This window comes from Oncorhynchus mykiss, chromosome 2, assembly GCF_013265735.2.
Source record: "Oncorhynchus mykiss isolate Arlee chromosome 2, USDA_OmykA_1.1, whole genome shotgun sequence".
NCBI classification, from domain to species: domain Eukaryota; kingdom Metazoa; phylum Chordata; class Actinopteri; order Salmoniformes; family Salmonidae; genus Oncorhynchus; species Oncorhynchus mykiss.
Window position 1 is genome coordinate 99,368,599 of NC_048566.1, and position 16,456 is coordinate 99,385,054.

General features: G+C 42.7%; 1 protein-coding gene across 8 annotated transcripts in view; it reads right to left on the reverse strand.

Moving 5' to 3' along the window:
- tjp1b (tight junction protein 1b) overlaps nt 1–16,456 on the reverse strand; it is a 281,606-nt gene that overhangs the window by 146,749 nt on the left and 118,401 nt on the right. Inside the window, exon 1 of one of the 8 annotated variants that reach the window (XM_036960758.1) lies at nt 7,070–7,364. The exons of the other annotated variants lie outside the window; for them this stretch is intronic. The gene's annotated coding sequence lies outside the window, so the exon portion shown is untranslated. Of the gene's footprint in view, nt 1–7,069; nt 7,365–16,456 lie in introns of those variants that run through there. 8 annotated transcript variants of the gene reach the window in all.

Genomic DNA, 16,456 nt, shown 5'->3' on the forward strand with positions numbered 1-16,456 from the left:
GCACAGATCTGGGGAAGGGTACCATTTTTCTTTTTTCAGCATTGAAGGTTACCAAGAACACAGTGGCCTCCTTCATTCTTAAATGGAAGAAGTTTGGAACCACCAAGACTCTTCCTAGAGCTGGCCGCCAGGCCAAACTGAACAATCAGGGGAGATGGGCCTTGGTCAGGGAGGTGACCAAGAACCCGATGGTCACTCTGATAGAGGTCCAGAGTTCCTCTGTGGAGATGGGAGAACCTTCCGGAAGGACAACCATCTCTGCAGCACTCCACCAATCAGGACTTTATGGTGGTGGCCAGACAGAAGCCACTTCTCAGTAAAAGGCACATGACAGCCCACTTGGAGTTTGCCAACAAGCACCTAAATGACTCTCAGACCATGAGAAACAAGATTCTCTGGTCTGATGAAACCAAGATTGAACTCTTTGGCCTGAATGCCAAGCGTCACGTCTGGAGGAAACCTGGCACCATCCCTACTGTGAAGCATGGTGGGGGCAGCATCATGCTGTGGGGATGTTTTTCGGCGGCAGGGACTGAGAGACTAGTCAGGATCGAGGGAAAGATGAGTGGAGCAAAGTACTAAGAGATCCTTGATGGAAACATGCTCCAGAGAGCTCAGGACCTCAGGCTGGGGTGAAGGTTCACCTTCCAACAGGAGAACGACCCTAAGCACACAGCCAAGACAACGCAGAAGTGGCTTTAGGACAAGTCTCTGAATGTGTTGCCCAGCCAGAGGACACATACTTAGTCATACTGAGATGACAATGTAATGAAATAAATAAAAGCAGCCTATTTTTAAACGCTGTTAGTCTGATGCTCCCCAGAACAGACTATGGGAGGCGCACAGTACTACATAGAGACATGACTACATGGAACTCTATTCCACAGTACTACATAGAGACATGACTACATGGAACTCTATTCCACAGTACTACATAGAGACATGACTACATGGAACTCTATTCCACAGTACTACATAGAGACATGACTACATGGAACTCTATTCCACAGTACTACATAGAGACATGACTACATGGAACTCTATTCCACAGTACTACATAGAGACATGACTACATGGAACTCTATTCCACAGTACTACATAGAGACATGACTACATGGAACTCTATTCCACAGTACTACATAGAGCCATGACTACATGGAACTCTATTCCACAGTACTGCATAGAGACATGACTACATGGAACTCTATTCTACAGTACTACATAGAGCCATGACAACATGGAACTCTATTCCACAGTACTACATAGAGCCATGACTACATGGAACTCTATTCCACAGTACTGCATAGAGACATGACTACATGGAACTCTATTCTACAGTACTACATAGAGCCATGACAACATGGAACTCTATTCCACAGTACTACATAGAGACATGACTACATGGAACTCTGTTCCACAGTACTACATAGAGACATGACTACATGGAACTCTGTTCCACAGTACTACATAGAGACATGACTACATGGAACTCTATTCCACAGTACTACATAGAGCCATGACTACATGGAACTCTATTCCACAGTACTACATAGAGACATGACTACATGGAACTCTATTCCACAGTACTACATAGAGCCATGACTACATGGAACTCTATTCCACAGTACTACATAGAGCCATGACAACATGGAACTCTATTCCACAGTACTACATAGAGACATGACTACATGGAACTCTATTCCACAGTACTACATAGAGACATGACTACATGGAACTCTATTCCACAGTACTACATAGAGACATGACTACATGGAACTCTATTCCACAGTACTACATAGAGACATGACTACATGGAACTCTATTCCACAGTACTACATAGAGACATGACTACATGGAACTCTATTCCACAGTACTACATAGAGACATGACTACATGGAACTCTATTCCACAGTACTACATAGAGACATGACTACATGGAACTCTATTCCACAGTACTACATAGAGCCATGACTACATGGAACTCTATTCCACAGTACTACATAGAGCCATGACTACACAGAACTCTATTCCACAGTACTACATAGAGCCATGACTACATGGAACTCTATTCCACAGTACTACATAGAGCCATGACTACATGGAACTCTATTCCACAGTACTACATAGAGCCATGACTACACAGAACTCTATTCCACAGTACTACATAGAGCCATGACTACATGGAACTCTATTCCACAGTACTACATAGTGCCATGACTACATGGAACTCTATTCCACAGTACTACATAGAGACATGACTACATGGAACTCTATTCCACAGTACTACATAGAGCCATGACTACACAGAACTCTATTCCACAGTACTACATAGAGCCATGACTACATGGAACTCTATTCCACAGTACTACATAGTGCCATGACTACATGGAACTCTATTCCACAGTACTACATAGAGACATGACTATATGGAACTCTATTCCACAGTACTACATAGAGCCATGACTACACAGAACTCTATTCCACAGTACTACATAGAGACATGACTACATGGAACTCTATTCCACAGTACTACATAGAGACATGACTACATGGAACTCTATTCCACAGTAATACATAGAGCCATGACTACATGGAACTCTATTCCACAGTACTGCATAGAGACATGACTACATGGAACTCTATTCTACAGTACTACATAGAGCCATGACAACATGGAACTCTATTCCACAGTACTACATAGAGACATGACTACATGGAACTCTGTTCCACAGTACTACATAGAGACATGACTACATGGAACTCTGTTCCACAGTACTACATAGAGACATGACTACATGGAACTCTATTCCACAGTACTACATAGAGCCATGACTACATGGAACTCTATTCCACAGTACTACATAGAGACATGACTACATGGAACTCTATTCCACAGTACTACATAGAGCCATGACTACATGGAACTCTATTCCACAGTACTACATAGAGCCATGACAACATGGAACTCTATTCCACAGTACTACATAGAGACATGACTACATGGAACTCTATTCCACAGTACTACATAGAGACATGACTACATGGAACTCTATTCCACAGTACTACATAGAGCCATGACTACACAGAACTCTATTCCACAGTACTACATAGAGCCATGACTACATGGAACTCTATTCCACAGTACTACATAGAACCATGACTACATGGAACTCTATTCCACAGTACTACATAGAGACATGACTACATGGAACTCTATTCCACAGTACTACATAGAGACATGACTACATGGAACTCTATTCCACAGTACTACATAGAGCCATGACTACATGGAACTCTATTCCACAGTACTACATAGAGCCATGACTACACAGAACTCTATTCCACAGTACTACATAGAGCCATGACTACATGGAACTCTATTCCACAGTACTACATAGAGCCATGACTACATGGAACTCTATTCCACAGTACTACATAGAGCCATGACTACACAGAACTCTATTCCACAGTACTACATAGAGCCATGACTACATGGAACTCTATTCCACAGTACTACATAGTGCCATGACTACATGGAACTCTATTCCACAGTACTACATAGAGACATGACTACATGGAACTCTATTCCACAGTACTACATAGAGCCATGACTACACAGAACTCTATTCCACAGTACTACATAGAGCCATGACTACATGGAACTCTATTCCACAGTACTACATAGAACCATGACTACATGGAACTCTATTCCACAGTACTACATAGAGACATGACTACATGGAACTCTATTCCACAGTACTACATAGAGACATGACTACATGGAACTCTATTCCACAGTACTACATAGAGACATGACTACATGGAACTCTATTCCACAGTACTACATAGAGACATGACTACATGGAACTCTATTCCACAGTACTACATAGAGACATGACTACATGGAACTCTATTCCACAGTACTACATAGAGACATGACTACATGGAACTCTATTCCACAGTACTACATAGAGACATGACTACATGGAACTCTATTCCACAGTACTACATAGAGCCATGACTACATGGAACTCTATTCCACAGTACTACATAGAGACATGACTACATGGAACTCTATTCCACAGTACTACATAGAGCCATGACTACATGGAACTCTATTCCACAGTACTACATAGAGACATGACTACATGGAACTCTATTCCACAGTACTACATAGAGACATGACTACATGGAACTCTATTCCACAGTACTACATAGAGACATGACTACATGGAACTCTATTCCACAGTACTACATAGAGCCATGACTACATGGAACTCTATTCCACAGTACTACATAGAGCCAAGACTACATGGAACTCTATTCCACAGTACTACATAGAGACATGACTACATGGAACTCTATTCCACAGTACTACATAGAGCCATGACTACATGGAACTCTATTCCACAGTACTACATAGAGCCATGACTACATGGAACTCTATTCCACAGTACTACATAGAGACATGACTACATGGAACTCTATTCCACAGTACTACATAGAGCCATGACTACATGGAACTCTATTCCACAGTACTACATAGAGCCATGACTACATGGAACTCTATTCCACAGTACTACATAGAGACCTGACTACATGGAACTCTATTCCACAGTACTACATAGAGCCATGACTACATGGAACTCTATTCCACAGTACTACATAGAGACCTGACTACATGGAACTCTATTCCACAGTACTACATACAGCCATGACTACATGGAACTCTATTCCACAGTACTACATAGAGCCATGACTACATGGAACTCTATTCCACAGTACTACATAGAGACCTGACTACATGGAACTCTATTCCACAGTACTACATAGAGCCATGACTACATGGAACTCTATTCCACAGTACTACATAGAGACATGACTACATGGAACTCTATTCCACAGTACTACATAGAGCCATGACTACATGGAACTCTATTCCACAGTACTACATAGAGACCTGACTACATGGAACTCTATTCCACAGTACTACATAGAGCCATGACTACATGGAACTCTATTCCACAGTACTACATAGAGCCATGACTACATGGAACTCTATTCCACAGTACTACATAGAGACATGACTACATGGAACTCTATTCCACAGTACTACATAGAGCCATGACTACATGGAACTCTATTCCACAGTACTACATAGAGCCATGACTACATGGAACTCTATTCCACAGTACTACATAGAGACATGACTACATGGAACTCTATTCCACAGTACTACATAGAGACATGACTACATGGAACTCTATTCCACAGTACTACATAGAGACATGACTACATGGAACTCTATTCCACAGTACTACATAGAGCCATGACTACATGGAACTCTATTCCACAGTACTACATAGAGACATGACTACATGGAACTCTATTCCACAGTACTACATAGAGACATGACTACATGGAACTCTATTCCACATCAAGTAACTGATGCAATTAGTAGAAGTAGATTTTATTATATTAAAAAAAATACACCTCTTGTAACTGTTTGTTACATGCAATATGCTTCGTGGACTTTAACGGAAAGACTCTCCGCTTTTGTGATGAAACACAGGTGTAGTTGAATTTACTCTGCCACTGTGTCTTATTGTTTCGTCCTTAGACCGATATATTACAGTGACAAGGCATATGAACTAGGCAAGGCATATGAACTAATAGAGCAAACAACACATACTATTTTGTTCCTGGCTTGACTTCCCCAGTGATTTTACCCCCACACCGCCCGCTACTGTAATGTAGCAGGTTAGGAGACTGTTAAAGGTTAGGAAAAGGGTTCGGGTTAGCAAAAATCCTTTCTTACATTCTGCTACGATCAGTTTGTATCGATGTGGCGTGAAAAGAGTGTGTCCCCTTCACATACACACACACACACACACACACACACACAAGTAATAGAAGGTCACAATCACAAGTCCTATACTGCTTTCAAAACAACTGGGAACTCTGGAGAAGAATTAAAACAAATCTATCTTTCTAGAGCTCAGTCTTTACGAGCTGAAGATTACTAGTTCCTAGTTGTCTTGAAAGCACCAGTTGCCTCTTGTCCTCCATGTAACCAAGTTGGTAAAAGTTATCGTGGCTACAGGACAACGCCCAACAGGGCAGGACTCCTGTTGGGAGGACTGATGCTGCCTGATCATCTATATTCAACAGGTGACTTGGTGATGGAGGTAGCTAGATATAACCATACTTAAAACTAGCCTGTTATAAATATAATGGTTACCTAGAAAAAAAAATCCCCGATCAAACATCACTAGCTAACCCCCTTGAAAACGTGATCTGAACAGCTGACCAATGTAATGCTATTTTAGCCCGCTTGCAAAGCAGCTAACCTGTGTTGTTAATAACATCGAGGCGATATTTATCCATGTAGTTACAATCTAACTGAATCTAACTTAACATCTCAGTATACAATGTAGCAAACTACCTGTATTATTACCTGGTTGTATGACATGTATTAATTAACAGTCACATAGTGTAGCTCAAGCAACAGCAGACTTTAAACTGAGCGACTAGGTGCTTCATTCTGGGGGTAAGAACACACACACACACACACACCGCTGAAATGTGCAGAGTAAAGATGCTGTGTCATAGTTCAACCACCATGCTTGTCCTAAGTTTCTGGGTGTTTTTTTTGTATGATTTCTTACCACACACACACACACAGTTAACAGCTTTCTTTTTACAGGCGCTACCTTCGCTTCGGTTAGAAGGAACCGTGGCCGACATTTTGTTACTCCCGGTGAAATCAAGCGGTCCTGGTTAACACAACGGCAACATTATGTCTCCTACAGCCGCTGTCAACACGCCATGCCAAGTGCTTTTATCTCCTCGGTCTTTGGCTAATCGACAAAACACAATTGGATTAGAAAAGGTTGTTGGTTCAGACTAGTTTATCTATATAAACGAGTGGTGGTGAATGATCTCGCAAATCGCAGCGGCACTACACACACACGGTCTTCTCTCTCTCTCTCTCTTTCTCTCTCTCTCTCTCTCTCTCTCTCAAGCTGAAACTAGCTACAAGTCCATATGTATTCATAAATGTATTCACCTTTTTCGGTGTACTGGTCCTTATAATTTATGGGTGAAATCCTTCCTTTCAGGAAAGGAATAGATGAATTGTCCCTCGTATCTCCAAAGCAGCCGCACTGCAAAAGGCAGAGAGGCACAGGATGCCTTTCCCCTCGACCAGTACGGTTCGGTTTCCTCCTCAACAGCGCGGCTACAGTGACCGGTCTGCCTGGGATAGACCAATGCTTTTCTCCGGTGGTGGACTAGATGGGGACGTGGAGAGTAACGCAGCATCACGCGTCATTCCACTGGAAACGCATAATTATCGCGCTTTGAGGTCAAAATGAGCTAATAATACGATTTTATGTCATTAGACTATCTTTCAAACGGCACACATAAAAACCTGCAATATGACATGCATGCCAATTTAATCATGATGAATTTCTAGAGAAAATGATGTTTGTCTGTGTAAGGGCAGGAGGGCAAATGCCAAATGGGCTGGTCCATATTTCTTACCACACACAGTTATTAACAGCTAACTAGCAGTGGGCCTGTCAAACTTTTTTAGCGCAAAATTATAATTATCTGGCTTATAATTGGAGCCTCAAAGAGTGAAATGTGCTGAAGTGGGGGCCAGCAGGGAAAATAATGGACGGTTGTGGGGGCCTCGGGGGAAAAAAATGGTCCAGTGTGTTAGAAATGCCAGCGTCAATTTCTGGTCCCAGTCCGCCCCTGTGTGTGTGTGTATAAAAGCCTACAGCACAAAACAGAATTTTGTGTGCTTGTCCCAAAAAATTATACTCACTGAATTTCCCTCAACTCTTGTCTAAACAAGAGAGGGTCAATAAATATAAAAATATGTATATATTATAGACATACAAAATGCATCAAGAGATTGCATCCTGCAAAATGTCAAACAAATTAGTATATAAATCAGGACGTACAGTAATTGCATCATTCAATAAGCCAAACAAATATGATAGTGGTTATCGATTTGAAGGCCAGAAAAGCCACTCTTCGTTTGGCTTATGCCTTATTGATTTAAAACCTTTCTCTACACTTGTCACTTTTCAATTATGCAGTTCCACCCTAGGATCCCTAGGATTGCATAGATTTGCCATCAATCAAGCCCACGGCAATAAAATAAGCAAGCCGATGAATGTTTATTACAGTGCACAACACTGCAAAGAGACACTTGTACTGTAGTGTAGGGGAGGCGGGCTCTGCTCTGTGGACAAGAATGTGTTTCGTCTTCAATGGAGCAGGCAGCCTGCTCTTTACTCACTCAGTTTGATTAGAGAAGATTTGCAGGGAGAATCATGTGGATAAGACTAAGCCTGTATACAAACAGATCTGTAACAAGCCGACACCAATCAATCTGATTTTTTTTTATAAAACCTTTTTTACATCATCGGTTGTCACAAAGTGCTTTACAGAAACGCAGCCTAAAAAACCCTCGAGAGTGCAAGCAACGCAGAAACACAGTGACCAGGAAGCACTCCCTAGAACGGAGGGAACCTAGGAAGAACTCCCTAGAACGCAGGAACCTAGGAAGAACTCCCTAGAACGGAGGGAACCTAGGAAGAACTCCCTAGAACGGAGGGAACCTAGGAAGAACTCCCTAGAACGGAGGGAACCTAGGAAGAACTCCCTAGAACGGAGGAACCTAGGAAGAACTCCCTAGAACGCAGGAACCTAGGAAGAACTCCCTAGAACGCAGGAACCTAGGAAGAACTCCCTAGAACGGAGGGAACCTAGGAAGAACTCCCTAGAACGGAGGGAACCTAGGAAGAACTCCCTAGAACGGAGGGAACCTAGGAAGAACTCCCTAGAACGGAGGAACCTAGGAAGAACTCCCTAGAACGCAGGAACCTAGGAAGAACTCCCTAGAACAGAGGGAACCTAGGAAGAACTCCCTAGAACGGAGGGAACCTAGGAAGAACTCCCTAGAACGGAGGGAACCTAGGAAGAACTCCCTAGAACGGAGGAACCTAGGAAGAACTCCCTAGAACGCAGGAACCTAGGAAGAACTCCCTAGAACGCAGGAACCTAGGAAGAACTCCCTAGAACGGAGGGAACCTAGGAAGAACTCCATAGAACGGAGGGAACCTAGGAAGAACTCCCTACAACGGAGGGAACCTAGGAAGAACTCTCTAGAATGCAGGAACCTAGGAAGAACTCCCTAGAACGCAGGAACCTAGGAAGAGCTCCCTAGAACGCAGGAACCTAGGAAGAACTCCCTAGAATGCAGGAACCTAGGAAGAACTCCCTAGAACGCAGGAATCTAGGAAGAACTCCCTAGAACGGAGGGAACCTAGGAAGAACTCCCTAGAACGGAGGGAACCTAGGAAGAACTCCCTAGAACGCAGGAACCTAGGAAGAACTCCCTAGAACGCAGGAACCTAGGAAGAACTCCCTAGAACGGAGGGAACCTAGGAAGAACTCCCTAGAACGCAGGAACCTAGGAAGAGCTCCCTAGAACGCAGGAACCTAGGAGGAAATCTAGAGAGGAACCAGATCATGCATACAGATTGTAACACTCAACATCAGTAGGTGCCATCACAAAAATACATTGACCAAGAAGATAGATTAAATGCTGCAGGCTATTTATTTATTTTTTCATTTTGACAACCTAACAAATCATTAATGAACCGCATAGGAAAGTAATAGTAGTTTAATTGCAGTGGGTGATAAATACACTGATACATTTGTAACACTGTATCAGCAGAAATGTTTCGGCAGGCCTTTGTGTAGACATAGTAATGGTGTGCCGCATATTCCCAGATACCCGGAGTAACCTAATCCACGTGGACTTTGTGCCGTACTTTTACACTGCTGCTGCTGCTGCTGCTGCAAGCACTCTTGTCAAGTATTCCACTAAAGAAATAGAAGCGCATTTAAAAGTGTAATTTTCTTCTATAAACATCTTCTCTCGATAGTTAAATATTTACTACTGGAAATAATAAGGTTGTTTTGTTCTGAATGATCGTTTTGGATTCATTCATGGCAGTAAATATTGAACATCCCATTACGGTTTTGACCCGGTCCTGGTTGCCCCTCCTGTCGTTGGTCACGTACCAAATGGCACCCTACGCCCTATATAGTGTGCTACTTTTCAACAGAACCCTATGGGCTAAGGTAGTGCACTATATAGGGTGCCATTTGGGATGTAGACTTGGTATCTACATGATTTAGTGGAGAGGCTGAGCCTCCATAATTAAGACCTTTCACTTAGCACCGACGGGCTAATCTTCATTCACTTATCTCACAGCAGATGGCTAACATGCATGTTGCTGTGTGTGTGTGTGTGTGTGTGTGTGTGTGTGTGTGTGTGTGTGTGTGTGTGGTAAGGTTATGGTAAGGGTTATGGGTAAGGGTTAGGTTTACGGTTATGGGTTAGGGTTAGGTTTACGGTTATGGGTAAGGGTTAGGTTTACGGTTATGGGTAAGGGTTAGGTTTACGGTTATGGGTAAGGGTTAGGTTTACGGTTATGGGTTATGGTAAGGGTTAGGTTTACGGTTATGGGTTAGGGTTATGGTAAGGGTTAGGTTTACGGTTATGGGTTAGGGTTAGGTTTACGGTTATGGGTAAGGTAAGTGTGTGTGTGTGTGTGTGTGTGTGTGTGTGTGTGTGTGTGTGTGTGTGTGTGTGTGTGTGTGTGTGTGTTTGCGTGTGTGTGTGTGTGTGTGTGTGTGTGTGTGTGTGTGTGTGTGTGTGTGTGTGTGTGCCTGTATTATTATCCTCGTGGGTACAGGAAATCCCCAAAACTCCTCACAAGGATGGTAAAACAAGGACAATTCGCCCTCATAGGGACATTTCCCAGGTCCCCACGAGGACAAAGGCTATTTTAGGGTTAGGGTAAGGGTTAGGTTTACGGTTATGGGTTAGGGTTATGGTAAGGGTTAGGGTAAGGGTTAGGTTTACGGTTATGGGTTAGGGTTATGGTAAGGGTTATGTTTACAGTTATGGGTTAGGGTTATGGTAAGGGTTAGGGTAAGGGTTAGGTTTACGGTTATGGGTTAGGGTTATGGTAAGGGTTAGGGTAAGGGTTAGGTTTACGGTTATGGGTTAGGGTTATGGTAAGGGTTAGGGTAAGGGTTAGGTTTACGGTTATGGGTTAGGGTTATGGTAAGGGTTAGGTTTACAGTTATGGGTTAGGGTTATGGTAAGGGTTAGGGTAAGGGTTATGTTTACGGTTATGGGTTAGGGTTATGGTAAGGGTTAGGTTTACAGTTATGGGTTAGGGTTATGGTAAGGGTTAGGGTAAGGGTTATGTTTACGGTTATGGGTTAGGGTTATGGTAAGGGTTAGGTTTACAGTTATGGGTTAGGGTAAGGGTTAGGTTTACGGTTATGGGTTTAGGTAAGGGTTAGGTTTACGGTTATGGGTTATGGTAAGGGTTAGGTTTACGGTTATGGGTTATGGTAAGGGTTAGGTTTACGGTTATGGGTTAGGGTAAGGGTTAGGTTTACGGTTATGGGTTAGGGTTATGGTAAGGGTTAGGTTTACGGTTATGGGTTAGGGTAAGGGTTAGGTTTACGGTTATGGGTTAGGGTTATGGTAAGGGTTAGGTTTACGGTTATGGGTTAGGGTTATGGTAAGGGTTAGGTTTACGGTTATGGGTTAGGGTTATGGTAAGGGTTAGGTTTACGGTTATGGGTTAGGGTAAGGGTTAGGTTTACGGTTATGGGTTAGGGTTAGGGTAAGGGTTAGGTTTACGGTTATGGGTTATGGTAAGGGTTAGGTTTACGGTTATGGGTTAGGGTAAGGGTTAGGGTAAGGGTTACGGTTATGGGTAAGGGTTAGGTTTACGGTTATGGGTAAGGGTTAGGTTTACGGTTATGGGTTATGGTAAGGGTTAGGTTTACGGTTATGGGTTAGGGTTATGGTAAGGGTTATGGGTAAGGGTTAGGTTTACGGTTATGGGTTAGGGTTAGGTTTACGGTTATGGGTAAGGGTTAGGTTTACGGTTATGGGTAAGGGTTAGGTTTACGGTTATGGGTAAGGGTTAGGTTTACGGTTATGGGTTATGGTAAGGGTTAGGTTTACGGTTATGGGTTAGGGTTATGGTAAGGGTTAGGTTTACGGTTATGGGTTAGGGTTAGGTTTACGGTTATGGGTAAGGGTTAGGTTTACGGTTATGGGTTATGGTAAGGGTTAGGTTTACGGTTATGGGTTAGGGTTATGGTAAGGGTTAGGTTTACGGTTATGGGTTATGGTAAGGGTTAGGTTTACGGTTATGGGTTAGGGTTATGGTAAGGGTTAGGTTTACGGTTATGGGTTAGGGTAAGGGTTAGGTTTACGGTTATGGGTTAGGGTTATGGTAAGGGTTAGGTTTACGGTTATGGGTTAGGGTTATGGTAAGGGTTAGGTTTACGGTTATGGGTTAGGGTAAGGGTTAGGTTTACTGTTATGGGTTATGGTAAGGGTTAGGTTTACGGTTATGGGTTAGGGTAAGGGTTAGGTTTACGGTTATGGGTTATGGTAAGGGTTAGGTTTACGGTTATGGGTTAGGGTAAGGGTTAGGTTTACGGTTATGGGTTAGGGTAAGGGTTAGGTTTACTGTTATGGGTTAGGGTTATGGTAAGGGTTATGGTAAGGGTTAGGTTTACGGTTATGGGTTATGGTAAGGGTTAGGTTTACGGTTATGGGTTAGGGTAAGGGTTAGGTTTACTGTTATGGGTTATGGTAAGGGTTAGGTTTACGGTTATGGGTTAGGGTAAGGGTTAGGTTTACTGTTATGGGTTATGGTAAGGGTTAGGTTTACGGTTATTTTTTATTTATTTTATTTATTTTACCTTTATTTAACCAGGTAGGCAAGTTGAGAACAAGTTCTCATTTACAATTGCAACCTGGCCAAGATAAAGCAAAGCAGTTCGACAGATACAACGACACAGAGTTACACATGCAGTAAAACAAACATACAGTCAATAATACAGTATAAACAAGTACAATACAATGAAATTTATGGGTTATGGGTTAGGAAAAATTGGATTTTAAATGGAAGTCCATATGAGGTCCCCACAAGGATAGCAAAACAGATGGTGTGTGTATGTGTGTGTGTGTGTGTGTGTGTGTGTGTGTGTGTGTTTGCGTGTGTGTGTGTGTGTGTGTGTGTGTGTGTGTGTGTGTGTGTGTGTGTGCCTGTATTATTATCCTCGTGGGTACAGGAAATCCCCAAAACTCCTCACAAGGATGGTAAAACAAGGACAATTCGCCCTCATAGGGACATTTCCCAGGTCCCCACGAGGACAAAGGCTATTTTAGGGTTAGGGTAAGGGTTATGTTTACGGTTATGGGTTAGGGTTATGGTAAGGGTTAGGTTTACGGTTATGGGTTAGGGTTATGGTAAGGGTTAGGGTAAGGGTTAGGTTTACGGTTATGGGTTAGGGTTATGGTAAGGGTTAGGGTAAGGGTTAGGTTTACGGTTATGGGTTAGGGTTATGGTAAGGGTTATGTTTACAGTTGTGGGTTAGGGTTATGGTAAGGGTTAGGGTAAGGGTTATGTTTACGGTTATGGGTTAGGGTTATGGTAAGGGTTAGGGTAAGGGTTAGGTTTACGGTTATGGGTTAGGGTTATGGTAAGGGTTATGTTTACAGTTATGGGTTAGGGTTATGGTAAGGGTTAGGGTAAGGGTTAGGTTTACGGTTATGGGTTAGGGTTATGGTAAGGGTTAGGGTAAGGGTTAGGTTTACGGTTATGGGTTAGGGTTATGGTAAGGGTTAGGTTTACAGTTATGGGTTAGGGTAAGGGTTAGGTTTACGGTTATGGGTTTAGGTAAGGGTTAGGGTTACGGTTATGGGTTATGGTAAGGGTTAGGTTTACGGTTATGGGTTATGGTAAGGGTTAGGTTTACGGTTATGGGTTATGGTAAGGGTTAGGTTTACGGTTATGGGTTAGGGTAAGGGTTAGGTTTACGGTTATGGGTTAGGGTAAGGGTTAGGTTTACGGTTATGGGTTAGGGTAAGGGTTAGGTTTACGGTTATGGGTTATGGTAAGGGTTAGGTTTACGGTTATGGGTTAGGGTAAGGGTTAGGTTTACGGTTATGGGTTAGGGTTATGGTAAGGGTTATGGTAAGGGTTAGGTTTACGGTTATGGGTTAGGGTAAGGGTTAGGTTTACAGTTATGGGTTAGGGTTATGGTAAGGGTTAGGTTTACGGTTATGGGTTAGGGTAAGGGTTAGGTTTACGGTTATGGGTTATGGTAAGGGTTAGGTTCACGGTTATGGGTTAGGGTAAGGGTTAGGTTTACAGTTATGGGTTAGGGTTATGGTAAGGGTTAGGTTTACGGTTATGGGTTAGGGTAAGGGTTAGGTTTACGGTTATGGGTTAGGGTAAGGGTTAGGTTTACGGTTATGGGTTAGGGTAAGGGTTAGGTTTACGGTTATGGGTTAGGGTAAGGGTTAGGTTTACGGTTATGGGTTATGGTAAGGGTTAGGTTTACGGTTATGGGTTAGGGTAAGGGTTAGGTTTACGGTTATGGGTTAGGGTAAGGGTTAGGTTTACGGTTATGGGTTATGGTAAGGGTTAGGTTTACGGTTATGGGTTAGGGTAAGGGTTAGGTTTACGGTTATGGGTTAGGGTAAGGGTTAGGTTTACGGTTATGGGTTAGGGTAAGGGTTAGGTTTACGGTTATGGGTTATGGTAAGGGTTAGGTTTACGGTTATGGGTTAGGGTTATGGTAAGGGTTAGGTTTACAATTATGGGTTAGGGTTATGGTAAGGGTTAGGTTTACAGTTATGGGTTAGGGTTAAGGTAAGGGTTAGGTTTACGGTTATGGGTTAGGGTAAGGGTTAGGTTTACGGTTATGGGTTAGGGTAAGGGTTAGGTTTACGGTTATGGGTTATGGTAAGGGTTAGGTTTACGGTTATGGGTTAGGGTAAGGGTTAGGGTAAGGGTTAGGTTTACGGTTATGGGTTATGGTAAGGGTTAGGTTTACAGTTATGGGTTAGGGTTATGGTAAGGGTTAGGTTTACGGTTATGGGTTAGGGTAAGGGTTAGGTTTACTGTTATGGGTTATGGTAAGGGTTAGGGTAAGGGTTAGGTTTACTGTTATGGGTTATGGTAAGGGTTAGGTTTACGGTTATTTTTTATTTATTTTATTTATTTTACCTTTATTTAACCAGGTAGGCAAGTTGAGAACAAGTTCTCATTTACAATTGCAACCTGGCCAAGATAAAGCAAAGCAGTTCGACAGATACAACGACACAGAGTTACACATGCAGTAAAACAAACATACAGTCAATAATACAGTATAAACAAGTACAATACAATGAAATTTATGGGTTATGGGTTAGGAAAAATAGGATTTTAAATGGAAGTCCATATGAGGTCCCCACAAGGATAGCAAAACAGATGGTGTGTGTATGTGTGTGTGTGTGTGTGTGTGTGTGTGTGTGTGTGTGTGTAAGGCTGTGACAGGATACTAGGGAGAGACCCATGAGGCCCATTTAAACACATAGAAACCTCCTATTCCTTCACACTTCATGCCTTTTTATGCATCGTTGCTGAAACCATGGCAATATGTTGTGATGGATATTAAAGAGCAACGACTCCCTTATGAAAATGGCCTCTAGTCAGAAACAGTTATTCCTAGTGTTCAAATTCACTGCAACATGTTAAGTAAGATACTTCTGGTCATGAAGTCAGTCTCCTCTAAAAATGGATTTGGGAACATCCGTTGTGTTACAAAGGGTACATTTTAAGGTTGGGTTTAGATTAGAAGATGCCTAACCAACATCGGGTGAACAGCTGAGGCGATTGCTCTCTATCCAATAGCACAGCGAGACCGACTTGCACAGCGAGACCGACTTGCACAGCGAGACTGACTTGCACAGCGAGACTGACTTGCACAGTAAGACCGACTTGCACAGTAAGACCGACTTGCACAGGAGCTCCGACTTTGTTTACATAAGACAACAACTGGCACATATTTTAACTTGAGAAATACTGCACCAAACACCTTAGATAGATGTTAAATTGTGCAACTAAAACATCCTCAGCAACAACAACAACAACAAAAAATGTATTACATACAGTGCCTTGCGAAAGTATTCGGCCCCCTTGAACTTTGCAACCTTTTGCCACATTTCAGGCTTCAAACATAAAGATATAAAACTGTATTTTTTTTGTGAAGAATCAACAACAAGTGGGACACAATCATGAAGTGGAACGACATTTATTGGATATTTCAAACTTTTTTAACAAATCAAAAGCTGAAAAATTGGGCGTGGCGCAGAGGTCTAAGGCACAGCCTCTCAGTGCTAGAGGAGTCACTACAGACCTTGTTCGATTCCAGGCTATATCACAACCGTCCGTGATTGGGAGTCCCATAGGGTGGCACACAATTGGCCCAGCGTCGTCCGGGTTAGGGCTGGGGTAGGCCGTCGTTGTAAATAAAAATGGGTTCTTAACTGACTTGCCTG